At 38.2% G+C, this 12,155-nt stretch overlaps 1 protein-coding gene across 8 annotated transcripts in view; it reads left to right on the forward strand.

Moving 5' to 3' along the window:
- Nucleotides 1-12,155, forward strand: part of LOC122789190 (coiled-coil domain-containing protein 50-like) — a 1,862,880-nt gene that overhangs the window by 1,045,358 nt on the left and 805,367 nt on the right. The window lies entirely within an intron of this gene.

Here is a 12,155-nt window from a genome sequence, read left to right on the forward strand (position 1 = left end):
TTATTTTCTTCTATATACTATATCCCAGGAAGAGATGATCCTTTCTGTTCTTGCTCACAGATGAGAGTTGCAAAGATATTATGAAGAATATGTATTTTAGTTGCAGAGTATGCAGTTAAGTTCTTATTTCGCTGATTTTTAGATAGGAGCTCCATGGATAGGGTGTTTGGCCACCATCTTGGAACTCTGACATGTCTGTTATTGCTGTCCTCTGAATTCCTGCCACCGCAGTGGAAGACAAACTCTTTTGTTTACTAATGATAACAAAAATGTATGACCACCAGCCAATTTAAATTTTATAACTACAGGTATTGATTTTTACTCTAAAAATTATAGTAAGTGATTTCTGTCGCTTGTCTGGTCAGGATAAAACCGACAAACAGTTGTGGGTTCAGACTTGACTACTAAGACTCATACATGTTAATCACTCAAAATGGCACTGCTGCCTGTGTATGCTCTCTATTTATATGCACGTGCCCTCACTTGGAAATACTTCTTAAAGTCACAATACATGCTCTGTTCTACATCCTCCCTCTTTGAGAAATAAGTCATGCATAGTAATAATGACAACAATCATTGACCTGCAATTGTACAGAAGTAATCCTTTGACATGCAATTATACAGAACTAATTACAAATGAAGCAATCATGTCCAGGTTGCTGTGTATTTTACACTAGGTCTGGAAATATGACCTGATCATGTGACATAAAAACTAGGACTGGGTTTAGCAACAGGGACTGTCTTTAATGAATGTTCAACTTCAGGGACATCTGGGACATCATCAGGAATGGGAATAGGTACTGCGACATGCCCTTCAACAGGAACATCATCTGGATTTCTTCGAGATCTGGAGTCTGTATCACAGATACGATGTTGTGATATCGATTCAGTCACTGGAAGAAATGTCTGCGATTTCGTCTGTATTCTATACCCTCAGATTCATTAAGTAAGATCTCGGCTCAGCACATACACCTCTCACTTGACCAATTCCATCAAAACCTTTCACTGTTTGCATCCTCCCTGTCTTTCCTTCTTTTAATGGATGAAGGAATCTGCTTATTTTGTCATAGCTGGACTTCTGAAATTAATTGTTTTTGAATAGTTGAGCTTTGATTGCTTTGGTGTTTTTAGCATTAGGCACCAACAAACTGTAACTGATGGGCAAGGTTATTCTGGTTTCCTTTGACAGACATGTCTGAGCAGGTGAGCCAAGTAAATTGTCATGGGGTATATTTCTGAGATTAAGCAAATTCAAGAAAACATCAGTATTGTCACACTTGACCTCTGTATTAATTGCTTTGCACTTTGTACTGCACGTTCAGCTAGACCGCTTGACTATAGGTACTCAGGACTACTGGTAACATGGAAAAAGTCCCACTCTTTTGCAAATTTCTGAAATAGCTGACTGGTAAAGTCAGCACTGTTGTCAGAAATAACTTTGTGTGGACTACCATGGCCTGAGAAATGATGTTTCAAGTTAGTAATGACAGTACTGGACATTAGGTTGCATAGCGTAGCAGATCAGTTTTGAACCAATTTGAATAAGAGGCTTCCAACACTAAGTAATGTTGACTATTCCACTCAAATATGTCAATGGCTACTGTTGACCTAGGTAGTTCAGGAATCTGGTTTAGCTGAAGTGGCAAATGCGGTTTAGTACTATTGCATACTGAAAAAGATGCAAGTACTTTATTAATATCTTTTGACAGAGAAGGCCAAAATATTATTCCTCTTGCCCTTCTTTTGGTAGCTTTGGAACCTGGGTGGCCACAGTGCAAAATCTGGATGTACTCATGTTGTAAGGAAGTAGGAATGAAAACTTTAGGACCTTTGAAAATGATACCATCTTTCATCAACATCTCATCGCTATAAGGATGCACTTCTGTTGATAACTAAGATTCCTTTGACAGCCATCCATCATTCATGAAGTGGTTGAGCTTTTGCAAAATTGGATCAGTCTTTGTGTGATCTCTTAGCTCATCAAGTCTTCTGGTAGAAATGTTACGCACTTCCATGACATCAAATTCATAATTCTCTGCATCAAGCTTTTCTGTGGTATTTCTGGGCGATCTAGATAGTTTATAGATTATAGAAAGTTTATAGATTAGTACTAGGCTAACTGCCCTTATGAGGGCCATTTTAAACCTAGCCAATTACACTTTGTGAGAATCAAACCCTGCACCTTGTGTCTGTGAGACAGGCACCTTACCCATTATGCCAACCTCCCACAGACAAGATATCAAAAAGACAAAGAAGTTTGCCTATTGTATAGACTATTTTGAAGTTGTACTTTTGTAATCTGAGCATCATTCTTTGTAGTCTTGCTGGAGTTGTATGCATAGGCTTCTTTAAAATAGTGACTAGAGGTTGATGATCAGTCTCAGTCTGGATAGCTCGGCCATAAATATAATCATGTGAACACAATTGCCAAAAGTTCCTTCTCAATTTGAGCATACTGAATCTCAGTTTGGTTAAGAGTTCTAGACCCATAGGCTACTGGTCTGCCCTCTTGAACAGTGACTGTACTAAGACCGAACTTTGAAGCATCACAGGAAAGAATTACTGATTTGTGGATATCATAGTATCTTAACGTAGGTGGACTGCCAATTTTCTGTTTCAGGTAATCAGATTCTTTCCTGCTATTGTTCCAACCATGACCAGGTAACATTTTTGCATGTCAGCTCTCTTAAGGGCACTGATAATTCACTGAAGTCTGGTATAAACTTGCCTAAATAGTTAACCATACCAAGAAAATGCTGTAAGGCTTGGACATTGTCTGCAGCTGGCATCTCAAGAATAGCTGTTTGTTTGGAAGGATCTTGTCGTAAACCTGAACTGGTAAATAAATGACCTACATAAGTTACTTCTGGTAGCTTGAATTTACGTTTCAGAGGACTGAGCTTGAGATTCACTTCACGTGCTCTTTACAGAACTTTCCTGAGGTTTCTGTCATGCTCTGCTTCACCTTTGCGGCATTGCCTCCAAGTAGGAAATCATTTACTATTATAGCACATGGATAAAAAATTTGCCCCATTGCATGTTGAAAAACTTCACTGGCAGAATTTATTCCAAAAGGCATTCTGAAAAATCTGCATCTACCAAATGATGTGCTGAATGCAGTCAGTAGTGAAGATTTGTGATCCAGCATTACTTGCCAAAATGAACTTTTTGCATCTAAAACAGAAAAAAACAGTGGCATTTGGCATGAGGATAGCAACTTCCTTAACTGTACGCATAGGATGTTGGGGTCTTTTTAATGCTTTAAGTCTCTTGGGTCAATACATATTCTGATTTAATCAGAGCTTTTATTATGAGTGACTACCATGGAAGACATCCATTCAGTTGGTTCTTTAACTGGACAAATCACACCTTGCTGCAGCATTTTATCTAACTGGACTTAGACTCTGTCCTGCATAGCTATTGGAACTCTTCTCGCTGGTCTGACTACTGGACTGACCTCTGGGTCTAATTTCATGGAGTACATAACTGAAAGTTTACCTAGATATCTTTGAAAATATCAGCATACTCTGAGAAAATAGCATTGGTGAAACTGAAACTAGGACATGTGCTTACATGGTGGACTTGGTAAAAAAAAGACAGTTTTATTCTTAAACTGTCTCTGACAGCTAATAATGACTGCACAGGTCTTCTGACTGCATGAAATTGCAAGGTGTAACTGTTCCCAGCTGAATAGCATGAAAGCACTACTGAGTCTTCGGTTTGAATCTCTTCACCTCCATAAGCAACAGGCTTCAGACAATTGGACAAATTAAGTTGTTCACCAGCTCTTACTTTAGCAAATGTTTTTGCTGACATAACATTGCACTTTGAACCAGTGTCCACTTTGAGCTCTGTGGGTTTACCATTAATCAGGACAGTACAAAATACTTTGCTTTTTGCCAGTAAATCTACTGCATTAACCTTTTCACCAACCACTGATACACCATCTACATAGAAAGTAGAGTTGCAGCTTTCTATATGATCAGCTTGCTTTTTTGAGTGACCTTTCTTAGTAAATGAATGAGGCTTGCTTGATTTACAAAACTTTGGAAAATGGTTCCATTTTTTACACTTGTGGTATTGCTGACCAAATGCTAAGCAATTTTCTCTTTTGGGCTCATGATTGGCACCACAGTTACAGCGGTTAACAATGAGACTTGACTTCGGTTTTGCTGACTCACCCTTATGCTACACTGAGCATGTCTGTTTTACTGAGCTAGTCTTAGAACTTCCTGGAAAGGTACAGGCTCTTCCTGGAAATCCTGCAGGGCTACAGCTGCTATGTGCTTGGGCCTGTTTCTGTTAGCCACATGCAGGGTTGCCAGATGTCCCTATTTGGGTGGGACTGTCCCGAGATCAGCAGCCTGATCCCGAGTCCTGCCCTGCTGGTTTAAATCCCGGCCAGCCTCCGCTTTGTTTGTTTTTTTTTTTTTTTTTTTTTTTGATTGTCCCGTATACCTGGCATACAGGCCAATCAAAAATCGCTAAACACGGAGCTACTTGTGTTGAATGCAGAACTGCAATGCATCCGCATTAAAGAGACCTTTTTTTTTTTTTGGTCTTCACCGGGGGTGCTGGAAATCTGGCAACCCTGGCCACATGCTGTACTGTCTACATTCGCTCTAGAGCCTGCTGAAACTGTGCTCTTATCACTTGCTAGTATATTTGTGTGCCTTTCTGTAAGCTTGTGTTTTTGCCAAATCACTATGGCTTTGTTCAATGTTAAATCACTGTCTGGAAGCAAAACCTTTCTCGCTGCAGCATTATTAACACCACACACAACCTTTTATCAACTCATCTTTCAAATCACCAAATCTACATGTTTTAGCTTTGTTTCTCAAGTCAGTAATGTAAGCTATGAAATCTTCTCCTGGCTTTTGGTCTCTTGTATAAAAGAAGTGCTTGTCCAATGTAACATTTGTCTGGGAGGTTACACATTTCTCTAAATGTACATTTCAAGCACTCAGGGTCCCCCCTTGATTCACCTTGTACAAGAATATGGCAGTTTCCCATCTCCTGCATGTACTGCAGGTGCATACACAAATGAACATTCTTTCAATAACTTCTGACCCTGCTAGATTAAGCAGAATAAATGCCCTCGTATGTGCATCTTTGTCAGAAAAAGCTGCTTGTATGAAAATATCATATTCCTGCTGAAATACTCTCCAATTCTCTGCAATATTATGGTCAAACACAAGTGGATTGGATCTGCAAAATGCCTCTGCATACCAACACACAGTAATAAAGACCCTTGGAATTAAGTACGAACATACACACATATATACATCAGAAAATTATGCCAGAATTTTGTAATTATGTTTAACAGCACAACAGACTCTTCAAAATAACTGCACTTCATAAAATAAGTTTCCGTAGCACAAGAACACTTTGAAGTCACTTCACTTTGTGAAACCACCCTTATCCATGTAAGAAACGCTTTGAAATGACTGCAATTTGCGAATGAAGAAATAATTGTACTTTGTAAAATAACTGTACTTTGCACATAGTAAACTCTTTGAAGTAATTTTACTGTAATAAAGCACACACTACAAATACTTTGCACACTCTGAGGTACTTCAAACAACTCTAGTTATGCTTTGAATAGCTGTAGTCAATACAAAATAGTAGCTCATATAAAAAAACATAGTTTAAAAAAATGCAGCTTCTTTGCTTTTCCATGCTCACTTTGCCCTATTATTTTACTCATTATGCTCGTTTGATATTTATCGTGCTTGTCATTTATTTATTTATTTAAGTTTGATGACTGGGGAAGTCCACTGGGCCAAGAAGAGCCCGTTTTCAGTGGAGGCCCGGGGAGAAAAGGTCCACAATAATTGCAAGTTACATTTCACATGTTACAGAAGGACATAGTTCATAGAGCTAATTAAACATTTGATATTTGCAATTGGCTTGTCACAATGTTACAAAAATGAAAAGACACTATTCACTATAGAAATTTCAACATTTACATAAAGTGAATATTTTTTGTTATAAACTCAATTGTAGATTTAACATTTCAAAATATATAGCTACTAGCCATTAGTAGGTTAGGAAAATATGCATGGAGAGGGTAATAGTATAATTGAGATTGGAGAGTATAGTACAATAGATATTAGAGAGAAAATTAGTTTTTGGTAGGGGAGGGTTTGTTTTGGGTGGGATGAAGTAATAGTAGAGGTAGTTGGATGAGTCAATGCAAGGTGGAATGTGGGAGGGGTTTAAGTTGGAGTGTGGCAAGGGCATACTCATTTGGAAGAAAGATGAGAGTCATACTTTTCTTGTGCTCGTTTTACTTTTAACCTGCTTGTCATGCAAATCAGAAGGAGTTCTGAACACTTTCATAGGTATTTTGAATAACTGTATCAAATGTCATGGTTTCGAATATTTTGTTTAATCAATAATGCGTTTTGTGCTTTTCATTTGATTAGTAATGTGTTTTTGTAAAGAAAATGATACAAAGCATTCACAAATCATTTATGCGTGTGCTTTATTACCTGAAGTTCATTTCTGACCTTTTTCAATCATTTGAGCAGGCTGGAAAGAGACTTCTAACATCGTGTCATTCAGATACGCCACTTCTGGTACCATGTCATTCAGGTATGCTAGTTCTAACACCATGTCATTCAGACATCCCACTTCTGGCACCATGTTGCTTGTCCGCTCAGGATAAAACAGATAAAAGATGAACAGTTGTGGGTTCGGTTCAGGCAGCTTTATTTTATACAAACACCTCAGGATTGAGGCTTAGTAACTAAAACTTAAACTTATAAACAGATTGACTACTGCACTCATACATGTTAGCACTCTGGCTGTTCACTTACAATGGCACTGCTGCCTGCACATGCCCTCACTTTGAAATGCTTCTTAAAGTTACAACACACGTTCTGTTCTATAATTTCTTCTTTGTAAATACTGTTTATTTTCTTTGCAGGAGAGTTATTGATAAATATATTTCTAGCTTTTATTACTTAGCTAAACCCACTAAGTAAAATTACATCTTTTTATGGGTGACCCCTGAATAGTCTTTCTTTAGGTAACCTAATTGTACATAATTGCATATTATACAAGTGGAATCCAAAGATTTTAACCACGTGACTTGAAGATGATGTTCTTTGTACCTGGCACAGTCTTATTACTATGTGCTAAACCACTAGAACAATGATAAGCTGAAGGTATGACAAGTTTGTTTTTATTTTTTTTCCTGAGCATCGAACCTTTGTCCTAGCACATTCAGTTGACCCATTAAGAGCACTGACTTCCATATTTTGGATGTACTCATTCCTGTGGGCAAGGGGTAGGCTAGTGGGGATTACCGCCTTCATCCTGAAGGGTTCTGGAATTTTGGGCAACTCTAATACCTTCTCCATTGTAATGACATATAGACACATTAAGCTTCAGCAGGCATGGAGGAGTGTCCTTAGTGCTCTGGCTCCAGGCCCATAGAATGGTTATGCTCAAGAGCTCAATGAAAGACCAGCTTCCACATTCCTTTCCCTCCAGGATAGGCACATTCACCTTCCATACCTCTGCCATCAAGCACCTCAGCCACTCATTAAACTCTGGTTGCTTGGGCCATAGTCATGACTGTATCTGTTTGAGCCACAAATGCAGACTTAAGGAATAATAAGTTTTCTCAGTACAGAGAACCTCCACTATACCAACTTATGCTAAGATTTTTAGGAGAACTCTGACACATCTGCCAGGGTAAGAATTAAGAAATCTCAGATATTAATTCACACAGCAGTCTTTATCACACATGCCCATTGCTGTATGCATGCATCTAAGAGCCTATAAGGGTGGAGAATCCAAGCCATTAAGACCCACTGACCTACAGTAGTTCAGTGTGCAGAAAAAATAAAAATACAGGAGAAGAGACAATATCAAACTTCATTTTTCTACTTTAACCTTATTTTTGCAGGGGAGCAAAGAAGGGATGTGATAAAAATGGTGAAGTATAATCAATCAGTTCTTGAGCCTCATTTTTCTGTAACTTTGGCATAGTTAAGTCGTCTATAAATACTTCCATTTGTACTTTTTCTTGTTTTCTCATTCCTCTGCTTTATACAAATTTTCATAAAATTTCTGAAATCTCTAATACCTCCATAGGATATTTGGCTGTTTTTCTTGTCATAGGCTCCCTCGGTTTGGCATCAACCTTTTCTACTTTCTATTGCCCAAGTCATTGTGCTAAGAGATTCTGTGCTCTAAAATTGTAAAAATACTCGCTTAATAGCAATGTTTCTAACCTCATGGGTATTATCCAAATGCTCCCCTATTTTCCCTTTAACACTCAACAATTGCTCTTCATCTTGTTTTTTGAGATCCCTCTTCTTTTATACTACTTTAACCTTTGACAACCCCTCTAAATAATCCTTATAGCTACTTTTCCCATACCTCTTTCTCTTTTTTTTTGTAACGCATTTAAACTCCATTTTATTCCACTCCCTAGCATTCCCTTCTGAAGGAATTTCTATATTACCTAGTAATGCTTGAATAATTTCTTCTACCCAGTACCCAGTCCTTAAATTCCTTTTTAACAGGTAAGTAGGTGTTATGTTCTGGTCTTGTGCCACTAGGTGGAGATAGGGGAAGGCAGAAGGAGGGTGACAGAGTTAGTGGCTGTGCTAAGGACTGGATGTTCCCGTTCCTGTTGTAGCTTCAAATGGTTGGATTAAAATCTTTAATACTGGACTTGGAGCCTGTTTATACTAATCTTTTGACAACTTTGCTTGTTTACAGTGGCTGTTGCTGCTGCTCTTTTTCCTCCACCATGTTTGCCATGCCCAGGTGAAGCTGCTATACTAATTGATATGTGGCTGAAAATGCATAATAACTACATGCTGGTTGTTTGTGCATCAGGAGATGAATAGCTGGAAGCATACAAAAAGGCGCTTCTCCTTCATTGTCTGGAAACAGAAGGTCAGAGATTGTTTTACACAGTTCTGAACCAAGGTCTGTCAACGGAGGACGCCTTTAGGGCTTTACAAGCTCATTTTGCTCCACAGAGAAATGTTGTTGCTGAATGGCATGCTTTTAGAAAATGTGCTCAGGCTGCCCATGAAACTATTCCTCAGTATGTGGCCACATTATGAGACTTAGCAGTTAAATATGAATTCGATACTAAACTGGATGAAATGTTAAGTGATCAGCTGGTGCAACATGTGTCTATTCATCGTATATGTGAACTATTACTTTTAGAACCCGACTTGACTTTGGATAAAGCTATTACGATTGCTAAGCAAATTGAAGCTGCGGGTGAGCAGGCAAAGTTTATTACGGGTGATAGACCAGTTCCAGTACAGACTTTGCATACTCAACCTGTGTCTGCTGCTAGTCGCCATTGCCACAGGCCTTCTTACAAACCCCCGCCTGTTTCACAGCCTACAGCTGCTGTGCCTTCTGCAGCCTCTTTTTGTGCTTGTTATCATTGTGGATGTGATAAGCATCTTGTCAGTGGTAAACTCTGCCCTGCTGCTTCTGTTAAATGTAACAACTTCCAAACAACTGGTCATTTTGCATGTGTTTGCCGTTCTTTGCAAACATGCTGTGTGCAGGACGTTGCCTTACCTGAGCTTCAGATCCTTAAGTGACCTTACATAATCTGAGAGAATCCGTTGCAGTGTCACAATGAAAACTTCAACTGCTACTGCACTTTGTGGATCTAATTGTAGATTGTGGTTCATCAGTAATCATTTTGCCTAAATGTATAGGTGATGCACTCTTTCAAGGGGAACCTTTATTGCCACCTTCAGTTAAATTAGTGACTTATTCCTGTGCTCCACTTCCTGTACTTGGCTGCTTACCAGTTACTGTGTCCAAAGATTATGCTACATGCTCTACATCTGTTTTCATTGTGGAGTCTGGAACTGCTCTGCTGGGTATGGATTTAATAAAGTGTCTACATTTGTGCTTTAATAGCGGTACTGTCTTAACATGTACTACCACAAACTTGGATCCTGTCATGAGTCTTTCTACAGATCCATTACATCCTCTGACCCTGGGTTGTGCAAAATGCTTCATACACAAAGTTAAAATATTAGATTCCGTTACTCCAGTATGACAAAAATTACATCTCTTACCTCTGTCAGTACAGCAGGATGTAAGTGCAGAGCTCAGTTATCATCTTCAAGCAGGGATTATTGAAAGAATGAATGCTTCTCCCTGGGTCTCTTGCCCATTGTGGTGGTTCAAGAGAGGACTGGTGGTATTCACCTATGGCTATCATTACGGACAGTTTTCCTCTTCCTCATATGGATGAAATGGTATCCTTGCTGAAAGGAGCAACAGTGTTCTCTACCATTGATTTAGATAGTGCATGCTTTCAGCTTTTGCTTCGTGAAGACAGCCGTGACTTGACTGCCTTTATTACTCATGACAGCTTATTCCAGTTTTGCCGGGTTCCATATGGGTTAGCATCTGCTTCTCAAAAGCTGCTTGCTTCAATTTTGTAAGGGTTGCCAAATGTTGTGAACTACTTAGATGATATAATTTTGTGGGGACACACACAGGCTGACCATGATAGAACACTTTGAGCAGTTCTTAAATGCATAAAAGATCCAGGATTACAGCTAAAATTAATCAAAATATTTCAATCAGGCCAGTTTGTGTTTTCTGGGCCATACTGTTACAGCACAAGGGATGCAGCCTGATCAGGAGCATTTTGAGGCACTTTTCTGTGCTCCAGTTCCCACTGATGTTTCCAAGTTATGTTCCTTCCTTGGACGTGCATCTTGGTAATAAGTTTATTCCACACATTGTCACCATTGTAGAACCCCTATGTGCCTGCCTCCACCAAGATATGCCATTTTCATGGTCTGAAGAAGCTCAGCGCAATTTTATGTTGGTGAAACAGTGGCTGACTGACAGTCCAGCCTTGGCTTTATTTGACCCTGATTTGCCTACTGTAGTTTCTATTGATGAGTACAGGATGACTTCCACACAAAATTTTATTTTACGAAGTAGCAGTTCCAAAAACGTCAAAGATTGAAAACCATTAACACCTTAAATGAATAGCACAGCATTTTCATCTTATAACATAGACTTCCTCAGATGCCTAACATTTAAAAAAACACGTGTATATATATATATATATATATATATATATATATATATACCTAAAACAACCAATTAAATAATAAATGAAATCAGCAATGTAATGTCTTAAAGAGCCACAGACACAAAGACCGGAAAAGGGACATTGTATTGTAAATATATTATCCCCAGGTTTAAAAAATATAAATTATTGTATAAAAATTCTTTCTTCTTAAAAAAAAGATAAAAAAGAGAGAGAAACTTTATTATACACCATGTGTGGTCTTATAAATTTCCAACTTTAAATTTCTTACGTTAAAAAATGTTGTTTTATAATTTTAATAAAAAAACAAACAGGTTTCTTCCTAATATTTGTAAACTTGTGCCATCTGGTGGCCATTTCTATTTATTATTATTATTATTATTTTTTCAGCCTTTAAAGTTTTGCTGACCTTAACTTTAGTAATGGTTTGATGGAAATAAAATCATTCAAACCAGGGGGATGGTCCGTTTGAAGAGTTATCTGCCACCATAGTTCCTTAAACTCAATCAGATCCTCCCAGGGACCCCCCCTAATGTTAGACTTAATTTGTTCTAAAACCATAAAACCATAAGAGGCCCCCTTGCATTCTTTACTGTGTTTAAATAAAGCATTTGTGTCTTTCCCTACTGAAATTTCATAATTATGCTCATATATTCTTCTTTTGAGCATCCTCTCAGACTTACCTACATAAAATGACCCACAAATTTTACAGATGGCCAAATATACTATCCCTTTGGTTTCACAATTGTAATACTCTGTATTGCAAATCCACCTGTTCCTACTCACCAAAACAAATCTCTCTACATTGAGAATACATGAACACTGACTACTTCGGCCACAAAAAAAACATTTGTTTCTATTTCTGATTTAGAGAATCTTGCCGACATTTCACAGAAAATAATTTACAAAAATTCTAATAGTATTAAGGCTATTTTAGAAAATAAGAAGGGTGATATAACCAACAAGGGTAGGACAGGTACCTACATATGTGGCCGATGTAGTCAATGTTCATGTATTCTCAATGTAGAGAGATTTGTTTTGGTGAGTAGGAACAGGTGGATTTGCAATGCAGAGTATTACA

This window comes from Protopterus annectens, chromosome 14.part0 (assembly GCF_019279795.1).
Source record: "Protopterus annectens isolate FY-2018-M chromosome 14.part0, PAN1.0, whole genome shotgun sequence".
In the NCBI taxonomy this organism is placed as follows: Eukaryota; Metazoa; Chordata; order Ceratodontiformes; family Protopteridae; genus Protopterus; species Protopterus annectens.